Genomic DNA, 17,528 nt, shown 5'->3' with positions numbered 1-17,528 from the left:
GAGTTTGTGGCCAGCGGAAGTGTTTAAACTTAGAAGTGTGTTCCTGGAGCCACTCTGTAGCAATTCTGGACGTGTGGGGTGTTGCATCGTCCTGCTGGAATTGCCCAAGTTCGTCGGAATGCACAATAGACACGAATGGATGTTTACGTACGTGTCACCTGTCAGAGTCTTACCTAGATATATCAGAGGTCCCATATCTAACTACACACGCCCCCACACCATAACAGAGCCTCCACTAGCTTGAACAGTCCCCTGCTGACATTCAGGGTCCATGGATTTCATGAGGTTGTCTCCATATCCTTACACGTCCATCCGCTCGATACAATTCGAAACGAGATTCGTCCGACCAGGCAACATATTTCAAGCCATCAACCGTCTCATGTCGCTGTTGACGGGCCCAGGCGAGGCGTAAAGGCTCTAAGCACTATGGGACTTAACATCTGAGGTCATCAGCCCATTAGACTTAGAACTACTGAAACCTAACTAACGTAAGCACATCACACACATCCATGCCCGAGGCAGGATTAGAACCTGCGACCGTAGCAACAGCGCAGTTCCGGACTGACGCGCCTAGAATCGCTCGGTTACAGCGGCCGGCGAGGCGTAAGGCTTTGTGTCGTTCAGTCATCAAGGGTACACATGTGGGCCTTCGACTCCGAAAGCCCATATCGATGGTGTTTCGTTGAATGTTTCATTCGCTGATACTTGTTAATGGTCCAGCATTGAAATCTGCAGCAATTTGCGGGAGGGTTGCACTTCTGTCACGTTGAACGAGTCTCTTCAGTCGTCGTTGGTCCCGTTAGTGCAGGATCTTTTTCCGGCCGCAGCGATGACGTTTTACCAGATTCCTGATATTCACGGTACACACGTGAAATGCGCGTGCGGGGAAATTCCCACTTCATCGCTATCGAGGTGCTGTGTCCCATCGCGCACACTCCGACTGTGACACCACGTTCAGACTTGCTTAAATCTTGATAACCTGCCAGTGTCGCAGCAGTAGCCGATCTAACAACTGCGCCAGATACTTCTTGTCTTATATGGGCGTTGCCGACCGCAGCGGTGTATTCTGCCTGTTTACATGTGTGTGTATTTTAATACCCCCGCCCATACCAGCCTCTCTGGCGCTTCATTGTATTTCAAAGGTCTGAATGTGCTCCAAAGTACGACTCTGACTTTGCCGCTTGTATTACAAAACTGAGGATACACAGTGAGTGGTTTTTGTGACAAGTTCTTAATTCATCATGTTGAACTCTGAACTGTTTAAAGATAGGGAATATTTCATGTATAGTGATTATGAAATGGACTTCGTCTTTATGTAATTTTGATTACAGTTTAGTTTGTATATTTTAATACCATTCTCGTAGCGCTCTGAACATAACTTTACTGCATTTAATAAGGGTATTTTATGTCTGTATTTTAAGTGAATATCGTAGGACCACTTCCTGTTTATTTGAGATGTCATTTCTGGAATAAACATTATTCAACATAACTCTGTCATATACACCAATTACAGACGCTAGAATAGAACCCATGTTATTAAATTATTGATTTAACTTTTATTTTGTATTTCTGTGTGTTTTATTAACTCGCAATTGTAGCCAATGCATACACAGACTATTTGGCTGCAGGATCACAGCTACAGGTTATTATACGCAGCAAATTAACTGTGGGCATGAAAGCAGACGCGTGCGGCACGACGCTATGACTACATGGAACTCTTCTTTCCGAAGAGAGCCATGCACAGCCAGGTACCAAAATCGCAAGACACGCAGCTGGTTCGCTGTTGAGAATAGGAACTAAACAGCAACCGTTAGGTACAGTCATACACCTAACAAGGGAACCTCCCCATCGCACCCCTCTCAGATTTAGTTATAAGTTGTCACAGTGGATCGGCCTTGAAAAACTGAACACAGATCAATCGAGAAAACAGGAAGAAGTTGTGTGGAACTATGAAAAAATAAGCAAAATATACAAACTGAGTTGTCAATGGGCAACATAGGCAACATCAAGGAGAATATGAACTGAGGAGCGCCGTGGTCCCGTGGTTATCGTGAGCAGCTGCGGAACGAGAGGTCCTTGGATCAAATCTTCCCTCGAGTGAAAAGTTTAATTTTTTTATTTTCAGACAATTATTATCTGTCCGTCCGTCCGACGTGAGGTAACTGGACTGTAGTATGGGGACGCTACACGTAAACAAACATCGAAACAAGACATATGTTTTGACAGAGACAGAGCACAGGAAAAACTGTGCGTCTGTGAAACTGTTGCATTCATTTCTTGCAGTTTATGTGACAAACTCTTTTTGTTTTCATCACTTTTTTGGGAGTGATTATCACATCCAGAAGAAAACCTAAATCGGGCAAGGTAGGAGAATCTTTTTACCCATTCGCCAAGTGTACAAGTTAGGTGGGTCGACAACATATTCCTGTCACGTGACGCACACGCCGTCACCAGTGTCGTATAGAATATATCAGACGTGTTTTCCTGTCAAGGAATCGGTTGACCTATTACCTTGCGATCAAATGTTTTCGGTTCCCATTGGAGAGGCACATCCTTTCGTCTACTAAACGCACGGTTTTGCGGTGCGGTCGCAAAACACAGACACTAAACTTATTACAGTGAACAGAGACGTCAATGAAAGAACGGACAGATCATAACTTTGCGAAAATAAAGAAAGTAAACTTTTCACTCGAGGGAAGACTTGAACTGAGGATTTCTCGTTTCGCTGCTGCTCACGCTAACCACGGGACCACAGTGCTCCTGAGCTCACACTATCCTTGATGTTGCCTATCTTGCGCATGGACTACTCAGTTTGTATATTTTGCTTATTTTTTCATAGTTCCACACAACTTCTTCCTGTTTTCTCGATTGATCTGTGTTTAGTTTTTCAAGGTCTATCCACTGTGCCAACTTATAACTAAATGTGAGAGCGGTGCGATGGGGAGGTTCCCTTGTAAGCAGTAGAACACGACAGCGTTTTAAGTTTTTAAATTCGGTCGATGTTTGTACGAAAGGGGGTACTGAAAATCAAATTTTTGTTGCTCCTGGAGTACGTTGTCGATCCGGGCCCTGGGCCACAGCCGTTTAGTAATGTAGACGTCACACGAAGCGCTGTAGGCGATCCAGTGTTGTGAGCCGGTGCTACGGTCAGCCTGGGGAGCGACGCGACGCGGCCGGTTTATCTGGCGGCGGCAGGCGCGGCCCGCGGCGCTATCTCACCTGCGGCCGCGCCTGCGCCCGCGCCGGTCCGCCTGACAGCTGCCGTCACACTTGCCGGCACCACTCGCTCTGACAGACAAAAGCCACCGGCCGGCTCTGTGGCCGACACGCAGCCTGCAGCAGCCGAGCGCCTCTCCCCCGACCTGACGTACGGACGCTGGACGAAACAGTATCAACACGTTTCGAGCCACTGCTACTCGTCTTTAGGCAGCAAGGAATACAATGCACTTACCATGTCGCTCACAAGAATTTCTTACTTGAACTAGTAGCTTGGTAAGTGTGTTTATGTATACACAGAATAAAAACAAACCGCTTGATCATACAGAAACTGCTTGCCTCGCCGCGATTATATGTATTGATTGCTCAGTGCAGGTAAGGACGGACTTTAGCCGTATACAGTGTTCCCAAGAGGTTGTTAATTATTATGTAGAATGGGAAGATTGTAACATCTACGTACATAAAACTGAAGAATATTCGGTAGATTGCAGACAAGCTGTCTTAACAGTACTGAAACTATAGCAAACTGAGTCGTTAGTTGCAAAGGCGTTTGGCGTTTCACAACAGCTCGCAATGTGTCGACCTGGCTTTTTAAAAAAAGGGAGGAAGGCGACAATAGAGAAAAATGCACGCAATGGTCGGCCCCGAAAAACCATCGCAAAAGAAGGCAATCGATGGCTGATGCCAAAAAGATGTACAGGTGAAACACGGAGTGAAGGTCCATGTTTCGGCAGTTAGACATTGCTTTCAGCAACTATAGAGCTCAACCGCAGAAGAGCTTCTCGAAAACCTATGGTAAGTTCGGAGCGGGAAGGCTAGACTACAGTTTGCTACGAACGTTGTGTCACTGACCCCTGCAGACTGGTCAAAAATTCTGTAGAATGGTGAAAGTAAATTTAATCTCATATTCTCAGGAGGGATCAGTACCTTCGACGATCGAAAAACAAGAGTAATAACAGAAAGTGCAAAGTACCAACCATGAAGCAACGGAAGTTGGTTCAAAAATGGCTCTGAGCACTATGGGACCTAACATCTGAGGTCATCAGTCCCTAGAACTTAGAACTACGTAAACCTAACTAACCTAAGGACACCACACAAATCCATGCCCGAGGCAGGATTCGAACCTGCGACCGTAGCGGTCGCGCGGTTCCAGACTGACGCGCCTAGAACCGCTCGGATACTCCGGCCGACAACGGAAGTTGAAGTACCACTGTGTGGTTTCTCGCTACGTGATGCAGGTCCTCTCGTCGAAATTCATGGGGTAATGGATAGTTTGAAATATGATGAAGCACAAGACACCATACCTTAATGGAAGACGAAATATGCCTCACAACTGGCAATTCCAGCACGGCAAGAACCCGAAGCACACTTATGGCTATGTGCAGACAGTTCTGAAGAAGTACAAAGTAAAGATATTCGAATGGCCAAAAACCGTATAGAAAATGTTTGGTGGCGGGCTGTATAGACGTGATCGCCTACACAACTCCACTAACAAGGCGGCTTTCTAGAAAGAATTGTGTGAGCAATGGAAGACGGTTCCTCAGGTGCGATTGCCCAAACTCGTGGATTCTATGCCAACCAGGTGTACTGCACGCAAAGGGCTATGCAACCAAGTATTAAACCATAAGCATTATGGGTCAGTTCACTATTATTTTTCTTGCATATGGTTTCAACAAAATACTTTCTACCCTATGTAATTTATTAATTTCTGTTTTGTTTTTAATTTTTTCCCCAAAAATTTGTTTTTCAAACTTAACATCTCTGAAAAATACTCGGCTCTCTAAATGCTATTTTCTTTCCAGCTATAGGGTCCTCATTAGTTTCAGACCGTATCCCTCCCTTCTTCTACATATACAGAAGCGTTGCGACGAACTTGGAGGGGTTCTAGAGGGCGTCTGGAGGAACAAATACAGGATAGGAAGCCGTGTCTGGAAACGTCATCCAACGACGCTATAGAGCATTTCCTTTTGCGGTTCAATTTCTCCCCGTATACCGAAAAAACTGATTATTTTAGATAATCCCAGGGGAAAAATAAAGTAGATGGAAACGCGCGTGCAAAACCATCCTCCACTGAGACGACACAGTATCACATTCATTGGAGAGAAGGCATAATTATGCAGCAGCTAGCACCATGTTCTCCACTGGTGATCTCCGCAATCAGTCGCGATCCCTGAACAACGAAGAATATTGCAAGAAAATCCGCTAACCGTCCGACAGCGTAGAAAGTCTCGTTTGCTGTCGAAAAGGACGGCCTAGCCTCAGTGGCAATCGCCGGCGCATATAACTTAAGAAGCTCTGTAGCGTCGTTGGATGACGTTCCGGACACGGGTTCCTACCTTCGATTTCTTCCTCGAGACACCCTTCTCAAACCCCTCCAAGGGTGTCGCGCCATTTCTGGAACACAATGTAGATATATACGAGGGCAGTTCAATAAGTAATGCAACACATTTTTTTCTGAAACAGGGGTTGTTTTATTCAGCATTGAAATACACCAGGTTATTCCCCACTCTTTTAGCTACACAACACTATTTTTCAACGTAATCTCCATTCAATGCTACGGCCTTACGCCACCTTGAAATGAGGGCCTGTATGCCTGCACGGTACCATTCCACTGGTCGATGTCGGAGCCAACGTCGTACGGCGGTGCGGCGCCACTCCATTGATTGCCGTTTTGTTTCAGGTTCGAAGTGATGAACCCATGTTTCATCGCCTGTAACAATCTTTGACAAGAAATTGCCACCCTCAGCCACATTACGAGCAAGCAATTCCGCACAGATGGTTCTCCTTTGCTCTTTATGGTGTTCGGTTAGACAACGAGGGACCCAGTGGGAACAAACCTTTGAATATCCCATCCGGTGAACAATTGTGACAGCACTACCAACAGAGATGTCAAGTTGAGCACTGAGTTGTTTGATGGTGATCCGTCGATCATCTCGAACGAGTGTGTTCGCACGCTCCGCCATTGCAGGAGTCACAGCTGTGCACGGCCGGCCCGCACGCGGGAGATCAGACGGTCTTGCTTGACCTTGCGGCGATGATGACACACGCTTTGCCCAACGACTCGCCGTGCTTTTGTCCACTGCCAGATCACCGTAGACATTCTGCAAGCGCCTATGAATATCTGCGATGCCCTGGTTTTCCGCCAAAAGAAACTCGATCACTGCCCGTTGTTTGCAACGCACATCCGTTACAGACGCCATTTTAACAGCTCCGTACAGCGCTGCCACCTGTCGGAAGTCAATGAAACTATACGAGACGAAGCGGGAATGTTTGAAAATATTCCACAAGAAATTTCCGGTTTTTTGAACCAAAATTGGCCGAGAAAAAAATGTGTTGCATTACTTATTGAACTGCCCTGGTATATATGTATAACGACACGTTGACGGGTAAAATTTTTTTGCTGGGGGCTTCCTGCACGTATCTCCTGCTGCGATGGTCGAGCGTCTTCCCTCGTTTTGTTGACATATTTATACCGCTTTAAGCCGCACTTCATTTTCACTATGTTTTTACTTGAGGTTTATATACAGCCTGTACACAATTAATCGCGAAAAGTGATACGACAAAGCATTCGATAAAAAAAAGTTAAGTGAATACGGCTCCGTAAACGACCCATCTACACAGGCACAAACTGCTTCCGTGCTTCTGGTGTGAGGAGACGTCTAACGCATCGCATGCTCCAAGATGGAGCAGCGCTGTGCCTTGGCTTCCAAGAACACCACCTCCCCTCCCCCAATCCTCTGGTTCTTCATTTTCCTTTGGATCATCTCAAAAGTTGTCTGCCTCCGCAGCTGAGTGGTGGGAAGGCAGGCATGGGGTGCACTCGGCGTCGTGGGACCGCTGGTGATCCGTCGAGCAGCTGCCAGTGACGGGTTGTTTGACAACTCACGCCCCGGAGAGCGGTGCGCTGATCACGTGACCCTCCATACGACATCTGACAACGTTAGTGGCCGAGGATGACACGGCGTTCCATCTCAAAAGTGAAGTGTACAGCACTGTCCTCGATATGGTGGAAATAATGGACGAGAGAATTACACAGTCTTGTCTAGCTGTACGAGATGACGCTGGGTATACAGTAGTAGTAAATTCGAGCACATAACGCACTGAAGCTGTATTGTAATTCTTGTTGAAGAAATTGATGATATTTGAGCCCAATTAAATGGGGACTTAACCAAAAAGTTCACATCTCAAACAGACTCGAACTAAATATGACATCCGTGATGCTGAAGTCAGTGGCAGTTGATATCCACACATATTCAGAGTTATCTCGCTAACGGCTCATTTGCGCACATATGTTTATTGGAGCGTTTTTGCGAGTATTGCCGTTTATTTTCACTCCTCTCTCGCACGTTACATTCATATATAACATCTCAAAACCAAGATGACCGACATGTGTTTATATTAATATTTTGATCTAACATCCTAGAAGGATCACGCGTACACTTAGATAGTATGTGTACAACGAACAGTCATTAAAACATTCAAAGCTCTTTTACAGAGTACTGTCTACTTTCTTTCAATAATCCGGCAATAAGCCAGTTGATAACATTTAGAACTTCGTGACAATTTAGATGGTATATGTGTTTATTCAAACTATATTCGGTATGATTTTCTTTCAGAAGTTCTTTAGAAAATAACCCACAGCTTAGAACTTAAATTATCTGCTTCTAATGAAAAAAAAAAAAAACTGGCGAATGGGTTTGAAATTTTGAAGCTCTCTGATAATCTCTTATTTAACTTCGAAGAGATTTCACACTTCTTACTCGTTTTTATTGTCGTTTCTTACTTCGATCCACATTGACTTAACTTGCTGCCGTAGAAACATTTTTATTGAAAATACTAAGAGTTTCGTGCTCTGACGAGTGCATCGATTTTTCTATATGACTATGTGATTTCAAACAGTCATCACCAGCATTCTTAGGTGTTAACTGTTAGTATTTTCTTAGTTTTGTATGGTTCTCTGACGCTAGTTCTAACTGGGACATTCGGAATCTTGAACATATTTTGAATACTCAGGTTCTTTTTTAAGAGGCTTTTCGAAAGTGGCGTATCATTACCTTACTTTAGACTAACATCAGATGTTTCTGTATGTATTTCCAGTCTGATTTGCGCAGATACTTTATGAATTTGTCAATTCGTTTTCCAGTTATTTGTCCTGTGTTTTCCAATAATTCTTATGTCATGCCCTAGGACATTATACCGTCAGCAGTTGGCCATCACGTTCTGACATACAAGTAAACATGACACGTACACTATGACTTTCTCCTATGCGTTCATATAAAAATGTTATCCATTATTAGTAATGCTGCTACTTCCGTAACTCTTGTTACAAATTGCATAAGAGGAATGTGAGGCTGCAAAATGTCAAGGGAAACTGATACAGCTAAAAAATTCGTTTAATGTCTCAATTTAATACTATTTTACTCTGTTAAGAAGTGAAACATGTTTAACAGTGCATAAATTCGTAGCATGAGTGACTCAGCTGGAGGCTAGTATCTACTTTTTCACAAGCGGAACTTGAAACACTCACGGTTCGCTGCCAAAGCTAAATTTTGTGCGGTCGGCAGAGGCACTGTGCGTTGTTCCAACATAGCGTCCAACTGAGGGCAGATCCGCTGCGCCGTTGCTGGAATATGCGCTGCTGCAACAACGGGGCCAGTTTTATTCTGGCGTGGCGGGTTTACATGGAATAGTAATGGTATAGCTTTACGGACAGTCCCTACGAGTATCTGGTTCCTAGGAAATAGACCGAGGTATTGGCTGTTGCTCCACTGTGCGCGACCGTCAAACGGCTGGTCCAACGCCGGCGCAAATGTCAGGTGTTACGTGCAAATACTGAATCGCCGCAGCGGCAACAGCGCCATTTCCCTAGCATGGCAGCTGTTTGATGTGCCAAGTGTCAAAGAATACGTAATGTAAACGAGACTAGACAACGACGCACATTACTGGTGTCTTACCAATGGCGTCTCGGAAGTGACTTACGTAAGTTCTTAATAGCAAGCAGTTTTTCCCTACAAGCATAAACTGTACCTCTATTGCGTTATTACACTTTCCGCAAACCAAGCTACTGTAGGAGACGTTCATATCTGACATGATGCAATCACGAAGACAGCGAAAAACCACGCTGTCAGAAGCGGTGGTCATGAGAGCGGTGTTGCCGTGCCGAAGTTCGTAGAAATTTATGCGCTATCGTGCCACTTCGCTGTATCGCCTGCCGTGTCGTGGGCGTTCGTGGACGAGCGACGGGATACGTGAGAGACAGAGAGAGAGAGAGAGAGAGAGAGAGAGAGAGAGAGAGAGAGAGAGAGAGGAGGAGATGGTGGGTGGACCGTGAGTCAGATCTATCCATCAACTGCAGACTCCATCGCTTCACTCTCGCCAGTGATGCCCTGACGCCTTCAAAGATTTAAAATTCCAATAATGTTCGCAAAGTGCCAGGATCCGACTGAAGCCAAAGAGTCGTAAAATAGTCTTCTCTAGCCGCTCAGCGCCTCCCGCGCTTCCGCCTCCCCCGCTAACCCTATTTCTCTTTCCCGGCAGGCCGCGACCCGCCCGGCCTCGACTCGATCGCCACCCCTTCCAACACGCCCTAAGTGATTACTTACTCTCCCTTTACCTACGGTTTACAAATCCTCCTCCGCCGCCTGCGCGGCCTTCGCGCCAGCTCTCCCCCCCCCCCTCCCCCCTCATACCCCACCCGGCCATCCCTTCGGCCGGCCGCCGCGCCTGCCAATCGGCTTTACCACATCCCCACGCGAGGCCACGCCTCCCCCGCTCTGACGTCACCGCGCCAGCGCTCCAATGGCGAGGCGCGGCCGCCACCCTGCGGGCGCTCCTTCAAGAGATGCTGACCTTTAGCTCTCGCGCCGGTGCTCGAAACGCGGCCCCACACCACAGCCGGGGACACGCGGGGGCTCAAAATGAAGGCGAGGCGGCCGCCGCCTCCCACCCGTTGCTCACCGCTCCGACTCGACACAGAGCCCGAAGCTGTAATAAACCGGATAAAATATTCACGAGCCAACTCACCGCCCCTCATTTTGCCCCACCCGGCGACCCCTTTCAACACTTCGTAGCTCCTTCCGCGTTCGCTCAAAGGTAGCGACGACTGTTCATTGTTTCTATACAATCTACACTAAATCTCGAATGGAGAAGGTGGGAGGCAAAAAGATGTATTTGCGTTGAAAGAGCACAACTACTCACTTTTTTCCTTCCTTTACGATTGTCGGCTTCGGGCAACACGCTTTAAATGTATTTGGGCTTGTGTCGTAATGTCTTAGCTGAAAGAGAAATATAACTGACAAGTGTTTACTGAAATAACTTTGCGAACTACGCTTCTACAAGGACATCTTACGTAAGGCTACTCTACGGTTTTCTTCATATTCACAGATTTTGAACGTCAGAGCGTGTACATCAATTTCCTAAAGTATTACGACGCAAACTTCGTAGACAGTTGAAGTAAACGCCTTTGAAGATTAGATTTCCGAATGTCGGCACGTATAAAATACTTCCGACCCTGTAACACAGAGTCTGGTAGCTGAGAGCGTGGCACATAAATTTTGTAGACACTGGAGTCCCCGGTCCAGGTTTCGTTAACAACAATGTCCCTTTTTAGTTTTATTTAAATTCTATATTATTACTAAACAAAAATGTTAAGTTAACGTACACTGTATAATTTTTAAATCAAAATAAAACATATGGTTCAAATGGCTCTGAGCACTGTGGGACTTAACGTCTGAGGTCATCAGTCTACTAGACTTAGAACTACTTAAACCTAACTAACCTAAGGACATCACACACATCCATGCCCGAGGCATGATTCCAACCTGCGACCGTAGCAGCAGCGCGGGGTTCCGGACTGAAGCGCCTAGAGGCGCTCGGCCACAACGGCCGGCACGAATCTCCTTCGCTGGAAATTTTATAGCACTTTATAGGCTATTTTGTCCCCCATACGCAGCTAAGTAATAGCAGTACTAATCAGGTCTGTTACGCAGGCGTTAGCAATGCAAGCGTGCGATGGAGATCAGAGACGAAGAGCCTCACTGAAGCACGCCAATAAACAGACTGCAACGTAAAGCAGTGTCCTTTATGAGATGCCACTCACAACGCGCCGTGTCGCTAGGCAGATGAGTAGCTGTCACTCAAAGTGATGACTGCCATTGTGAACGGTGTGTCCGCAGGCGGCGCTAGCCCACTCAGTTCATCTCTCACTGTGTTCACAATGCCTCCTCTACCGTGCGGCCCACATGCGAAGGAGACCGCCTTTTATTAAAATTCATTCCCGAACAAAATAACACAAACATTGTAAATAATAGTGCTTCATTTTAAACTGACATGACACGCGCGTAACATAATAGACACGCCTCGTTTGATTATGTCAACCGTCAATCGATGTTGGTATCAAGCTGTTACGTGAGAATGCTGGTTGCGCTACTTTCAGCGGTCGAATGCAATATCGGCTGCGGAACCGGATCATTGCAGTCTGCCACCAAAAAAAATCTCTGTCTCAGGCACGACTCGTTTCACTTTGATTCACAATTAGGGTTTCGCTAATCTCGATGCGCAAATACTTTTGGAAACGTCATCCATCGCAGCTAAGAGAAACAAGGCGAAGTGCCAATTCTTACAAACTGCAAGTAAAGTATTTCGAGAAACCTTCATATAATAATTTTTGAAGATGCACTCTCCTCCTAACAGCATGCGAGTAAGATTACAATATGTTAAGTAAAAGCTACAGAAAAAAACTGTATACATCTTTCCTCTTCGCGCCATATCAAAATTAACATGACGGCCTTTGTGGCCGAGCGGTTCTAGGCGCTTCAGTCCGGAACCGCGCGACTGCTACGGTCGCAGGTTCGAATCCTGCCTCGGGCATGGATGTGTGTGATGTCCTTAGGTTAGTTAAGTTTAAGTAGATCTAAATTCTAGGGGGCTGATGACCTCAGATGTTAAGTCCCATAGTTCTCAGTGTCATTTGAAAAATTAACATTCGCAAACGATAACGCATTTACGTTTCTGGAGTTTAAAGGCATAAGTGCTACATACAAGTTACGCTGAAATATAGAGAAATTTTGACGGACTGTCGCCTTCGTTTAACATGCTATCAAACACGCTCCAGAATACGGTATTTCATGTATTATGCAACCACGGCGTAACAACAAATCACCTACGGGCGAGATTTTGACCAGACTGGGGCATAAATCAAAGAACCTCAGAAAGTCAAAGTCTTCGAAAGCAAGAAATGGCTGCTGTGCTAAACACTTCGTAAGCTGCACCAACCGTGCACACGTCCACCGAGCACCGGTACTTATGAACACCTGCAGAAAATCAGAAATCACACTATTCACGATAATCTTAAGAGCGTTGCTGATGATGACGTTTTTGTCGGTCCGAAGGCGCAGCTCTCCACGTTGGTCTGTGTTCACTTCTGTAACATACACATACCTGAATCTGTTGACCGTAGTCACAACCCTTGGTCTCTCTTCAGCTGTCCTCCATCACCAAATCAACTATTCCTCGGTGTAGTACCACATCTAGTTGTGCCACAAATTTCTTTTCTCCACAATTATATTCAGTACCCCTTCATTAGTTACGTCATCTACCCACCTAATCGTCATTATTATTTTGTAGCACCAAATTCCAAAAGCTTCTATTCTCCTTATATCTTAGCTGTTTCTCGTCTACTTTTCCATACAAAGCCACACTCCAAATACTTTCACAAATTTATATTCAGAAATTTATGTTTGATTTTAACAAATTTCTCTTTTACGCAGGAGCTTTTGTTTCTACTTCTAGTCTGCATTGAGTATCCTCTTTACTCCTCTCAATGTGGCTTATTTTATTGCCCAAAAAGTAGGACACTTCTATATTCACCTTATTTAATTTAATTATCTCGTCCCCCAGCGTCCTTTCTTTACTTCTCTTAATGTTCATCTTTAACAACTTTTCAACAAACTGTTCATTCCATTCTCTGATCTTCCAAGTCCTTTGTCGTATCTTTCTCAGTTTCCCCTCAAACTACTTATACCCTTTTACGTTTTTCCGACTCATAGAACTGTAAGCAACTAGCAGTACAACATGTACATAATCTTTCGATCCTTCTATTTTATCCGTGATAACCTCAAAACTTCAAGTATTTAAGGACGTATGCCATATTCATACTTGAGCAAAGTCATACAGTACACGACCACTAGCATTATTTATCAAAGCAGGATAACGAAAGGGCTGAAGAGGACTAAAAGAGGAAGCCTTTCGATATTCCTAAACTGTCTGAACGAGTAATCTTCCATGTACCGTAGCTTCATGTACACTCCTGGAAATTGAAATAAGAACACCGTGAATTCATTGTCCCAGGAAGGGGAAACTTTATTGACACATTCCTGGGGTCAGATACATCACATGATCACACTGACAGAACCACAGGCACATAGACACAGGCAACAGAGCATGCACAATGTCGGCACTAGTACAGTGTATATCCAACTTTCGCAGCAATGTAGGCTGCTATTCTCCCATGGAGACGATCGTAGAGATGCTGGATGTAGTCCTGTGGAACGGCTTGCCATGCCATTTCCACCTGGCGCCTCAGTTGGACCAGCGTTCGTGCTGGACGTGCAGACCGCGTGAGACGACGCTTCATCCAGTCCCAAACATGCTCAATGGGGGACAGATCCAGAGATCTTGCTGGCCAGGGTAGTTGACTTACACCTTCTAGAGCACGTTGGGTGTCACGGGATACATGCGGACGTGCATTGTCCTGTTGGAACAGCAAGTTCCCTTGCCGGTCTAGGAATGGTAGAACGATGGGTTCGATGACGGTTTGGATATACCGTGCACTATTCAGTGTCCCCTCGACGATCACCAGTGGTGTACGGCCAGTGTAGGAGATCGCTCCCCACACCATGATGCCGGGTGTTGGCCCTGTGTGCCTCGGTCGTATGCAGTCCTGATTGTGGCGCTCACCTGCACGGCGCCAAACACGCATACGACCATCATTGGCACCAAGGCAGAAGCGACTCTCATCCATTCGTCCCTCCATTCACGCCTGTCGCGACACCACTGGAGGCGGGCTGCACGATGTTGGGGCGTGAGCGGAAGACGGCCTAACGGTGTGCGGGACCGTAGCCCAGCTTCATGGAGACGGTTGTGAATGGTCCTCGCCGATACCCCAGCAGCAACAGTGTCCCTAATTTGCTGGGAAGTGGCGGTGCGGTCCCCTACGGCACTGCATAGGATCCTACGGTCTTGGCGTGCATCTGTGCGTCGCTGCGGTCCGGTCCCAGGTCGACGGGCACGTGCACCTTCCGCCGACCACTGGCGACAACATCGATGTACTGTGGAGACCTCACGCCCCACGTGTTGAGCAATTCGGCGGTACGTCCACCCGGCCTCCCGCATGCCCACTATACGCCCTCGCTCAAAGTCCGTCAACTGCACATACGGTTCACGTCCACGCTGTCGCGGCATGCTACCAGTGTTAAAGACTGCGATGGAGCTCCGTATGCCACGGCAAACTGGCTGACACTGACGGCGGCGGTGCACAAATGCTGCGCAGCTAGCGCCATTCGACGGCCAACACCGCGGTTCCTGGTGTGTCCGCTGTGCCGTGCGTGTGATCATTGCTTGTACAGCCCTCTCGCAGTGTCCGGAGCAAGTATGGTGGGTCTGACACACCGGTGTCAATGTGTTCTTTTTTCCATTTCCAGGAGTGTATTCAGGTCCGTTGCCGGACAATTAGGTCCCGAAAACACGTAAAGTATCATGCTTGCAAAGGGCATGTCTGGATGACTGCTCACCAAAACCAAGAAAAGTAGCCTTTTATCTTAAAGTAGTTCTTAGTTCATGAACAGGTTCGTTGATGGCGACTCCACTGTCTGAAAACGGGCGGCACAGCAGTGCACTGACCACGTGCCCCTCCATACTGAACCCGCATGACGCCGCAAGCCAGAGGATGACACTGCAGCCGGAAGACATCCTTTGGGCCTTGAAGTTTCACTCCGCTGCGGAGTGTGCGCTTATAGGACACTTCCTGGTAGACTGAAACTGTGTGCTGAGCCGTGACTCGAACGCTAGACCTTTGCCTTTTGCGGGCAATCACTCTACCGACTGAGCTACCCATCCACGACCCAGCTTTATTTCCTCCAGTATATCTTGCACTTTACAAACTTCACAGAAGCTCTGCTGCGTAACTTCCACGACAAGTGTTGCGAGTTAGGCAGAGCTGGTCTTGCAAGTAAGTAGGGGACCTTCTGTGAAGTTTAAAAGGTAGGAGATGCGGTACTGGCGAGGAAGAAGTGAGGAAGAGTCGTGATCCATGTGCTTGGGTGGCACAGTCGGTAGAGCACTTGTCTGCGAAAGGTTGAGTTTCCGAGTTCCGAGCCTCGGTCCGGCACACAGTTTTAATTTACTAGGATGTTTCGAACAGATTTAAGTCTTCTGAGGTTTCCATGCACCACGTCAGGCGAATGCCGGAACGGTTCCTTAAAAAAGTGGCGTCACATTTCTTTCTCTCCCAGGTTCAAATTATTTCGTAGTTAAATGCCAAACAAAAATCTCCATCGTGTGCAACTACGTTCTTAAATGAAATCATGAAAGATACATAATTCGAAATCTTATCGCCAAACGAAATTTACGGTTAAAGAAAACATTTTTACTGGCAACAAAGGACACGAACCAAAGATGAATTAAAATAAGACTACATGCAGTCCATTCAAAAGTTGGTAGGAGAAGAAAGTAATACAGCCTCACTTACCAAAAATCATTAACACAGTAGCTGACCGCTTTATTGTCGATCTGAAACAAAAGAGAACAGAAAATTCACTATAAGCATCGTAGATTCCAGTCTCCATTCATAACGAATAACAGCGGGTCTCCAACTGTCAGATACAGAACTTTAGAAAAGCTTTAACATTAAAGATACGGTAAAACTTTCGACGTAACAGTCGCTAAAATGGACAGATGCTCATTGAACTTTTAAACTATGAATACAGTGCACACATCCGACACAAATCAATCCCCAAACGCTTCTCTCATATCTGCATACATTAGTTTAAACTGGGTGAAAGACGCTTACACTTATGCTGAGAAATATCAGAAGAGAACTACACTAAAGTAGAATTCAACATAAGCGATCCAAATGGGGTCACTACAGGCTGTGTGTTTCCGGAATCAGACTACTGCACTACTGGAATCTGGACTAAACAATATATTTTTCCCGTATTGGAACAAACACGACGTAGAACGTGCTGCTCAACAAAAAACTTCCCGAGCGCCACCGCACATGTTGGTGTCACTTCTATGGGCAGGACGTCTCTTCATCTTCATTACACCTCAGAAGGAACTGTCACTTGTGCAGTTTTCTTTTTCCATTTTAAAGTAATTCCCCTGATTACCCTCTAGACTACTTTCTACTATCCTGTCATGTGCAAATATTTCATAGAAGGTGCAAGACAAGAGTACAGTGACTCGACCCAGAGAGATCAGCGCTTGATTTAATGTCGCAAAGCGCCACGTACGTCTTCGACAGCGAGTGGCAGGGCCTCTGTTGTTCTCAGTTTAGACAGGGCCCCTTGACCTCGAATCGTAACGGGACAGGGTATCATATGAAACTAAATAAAATGCTTGGAGGTACTAAACAAAATGTAGGAAATCTCCACCTAAAACGAAAAGAAATGCCGAAAGCATCGCTTTATCTTCCGTGTGCACACCAGAACAGCAACTCAAGAAAATGAACACCGACAGATGATGATTATATCACTCGAAGTGAAATTGTCAAGGAGTCGGTGAGGGCAGAGGAAGGGAAACGACCCCTGCACTACACAGAAAAAGGCGCAAACAGCCACCGGCTATCACATTACTCGAGCTGTAGCAGCAGTCTGTGGCTTTCTTGAAGGCGACGGTATATCATTTGCCACGGCTGCAGCCACTGAAACCGAACACACTGATGGAAAAACGTTACCACCACCAGCTTATTAGTCGTTGGTCCATCATTAAAAAACACTGCAGCAACAATTCTGCGCGACGTGGATTCAGAAACTACTTGGTAGGTTTCTGGAGGTATGAGACGGCAGATGATTACACACAGCTCGGGATAATTCTGTGAACTATGGGCCGATGGTTACTGGGTGCGAAAATGGCGCCCAATAGCGTCACATGTATCTTCCATGAGGTTCAGATCACGCGAATTCCGAGTCCAAGACATCAGTTCACTGTACAGCTCCTCAGACCACAGCAGCAAGATTCTGGCCTTGTGACACTGGCAGTCACCGTGCTGGAGGAAGCCGTCGAGCATGAAAGCGTGCAGGTGGTCCGCAATAATG

At 46.2% G+C, this 17,528-nt stretch overlaps 1 protein-coding gene across 6 annotated transcripts in view; it reads right to left on the bottom strand.

The window, feature by feature from the left end:
- LOC126109572 (poly(rC)-binding protein 3) overlaps positions 1-17,528 on the bottom strand; it is a 484,702-nt gene that overhangs the window by 260,880 nt on the left and 206,294 nt on the right. For all 6 annotated transcript variants that reach the window (XM_049914594.1, XM_049914602.1, XM_049914603.1 and 3 more), the window contains exon 2: positions 15,962-16,002. The gene's annotated coding sequence lies outside the window, so the exon portion shown is untranslated. The remainder of the gene's footprint in view (positions 1-15,961; positions 16,003-17,528) is intronic.

Source organism: Schistocerca cancellata, chromosome 12 (assembly GCF_023864275.1).
Source record: "Schistocerca cancellata isolate TAMUIC-IGC-003103 chromosome 12, iqSchCanc2.1, whole genome shotgun sequence".
NCBI lineage: Eukaryota > Metazoa > Arthropoda > Insecta > Orthoptera > Acrididae > Schistocerca > Schistocerca cancellata.
Note: the sequence above shows the minus strand (reverse complement) of the source record. Positions and strands in the feature narration are given on the sequence as shown.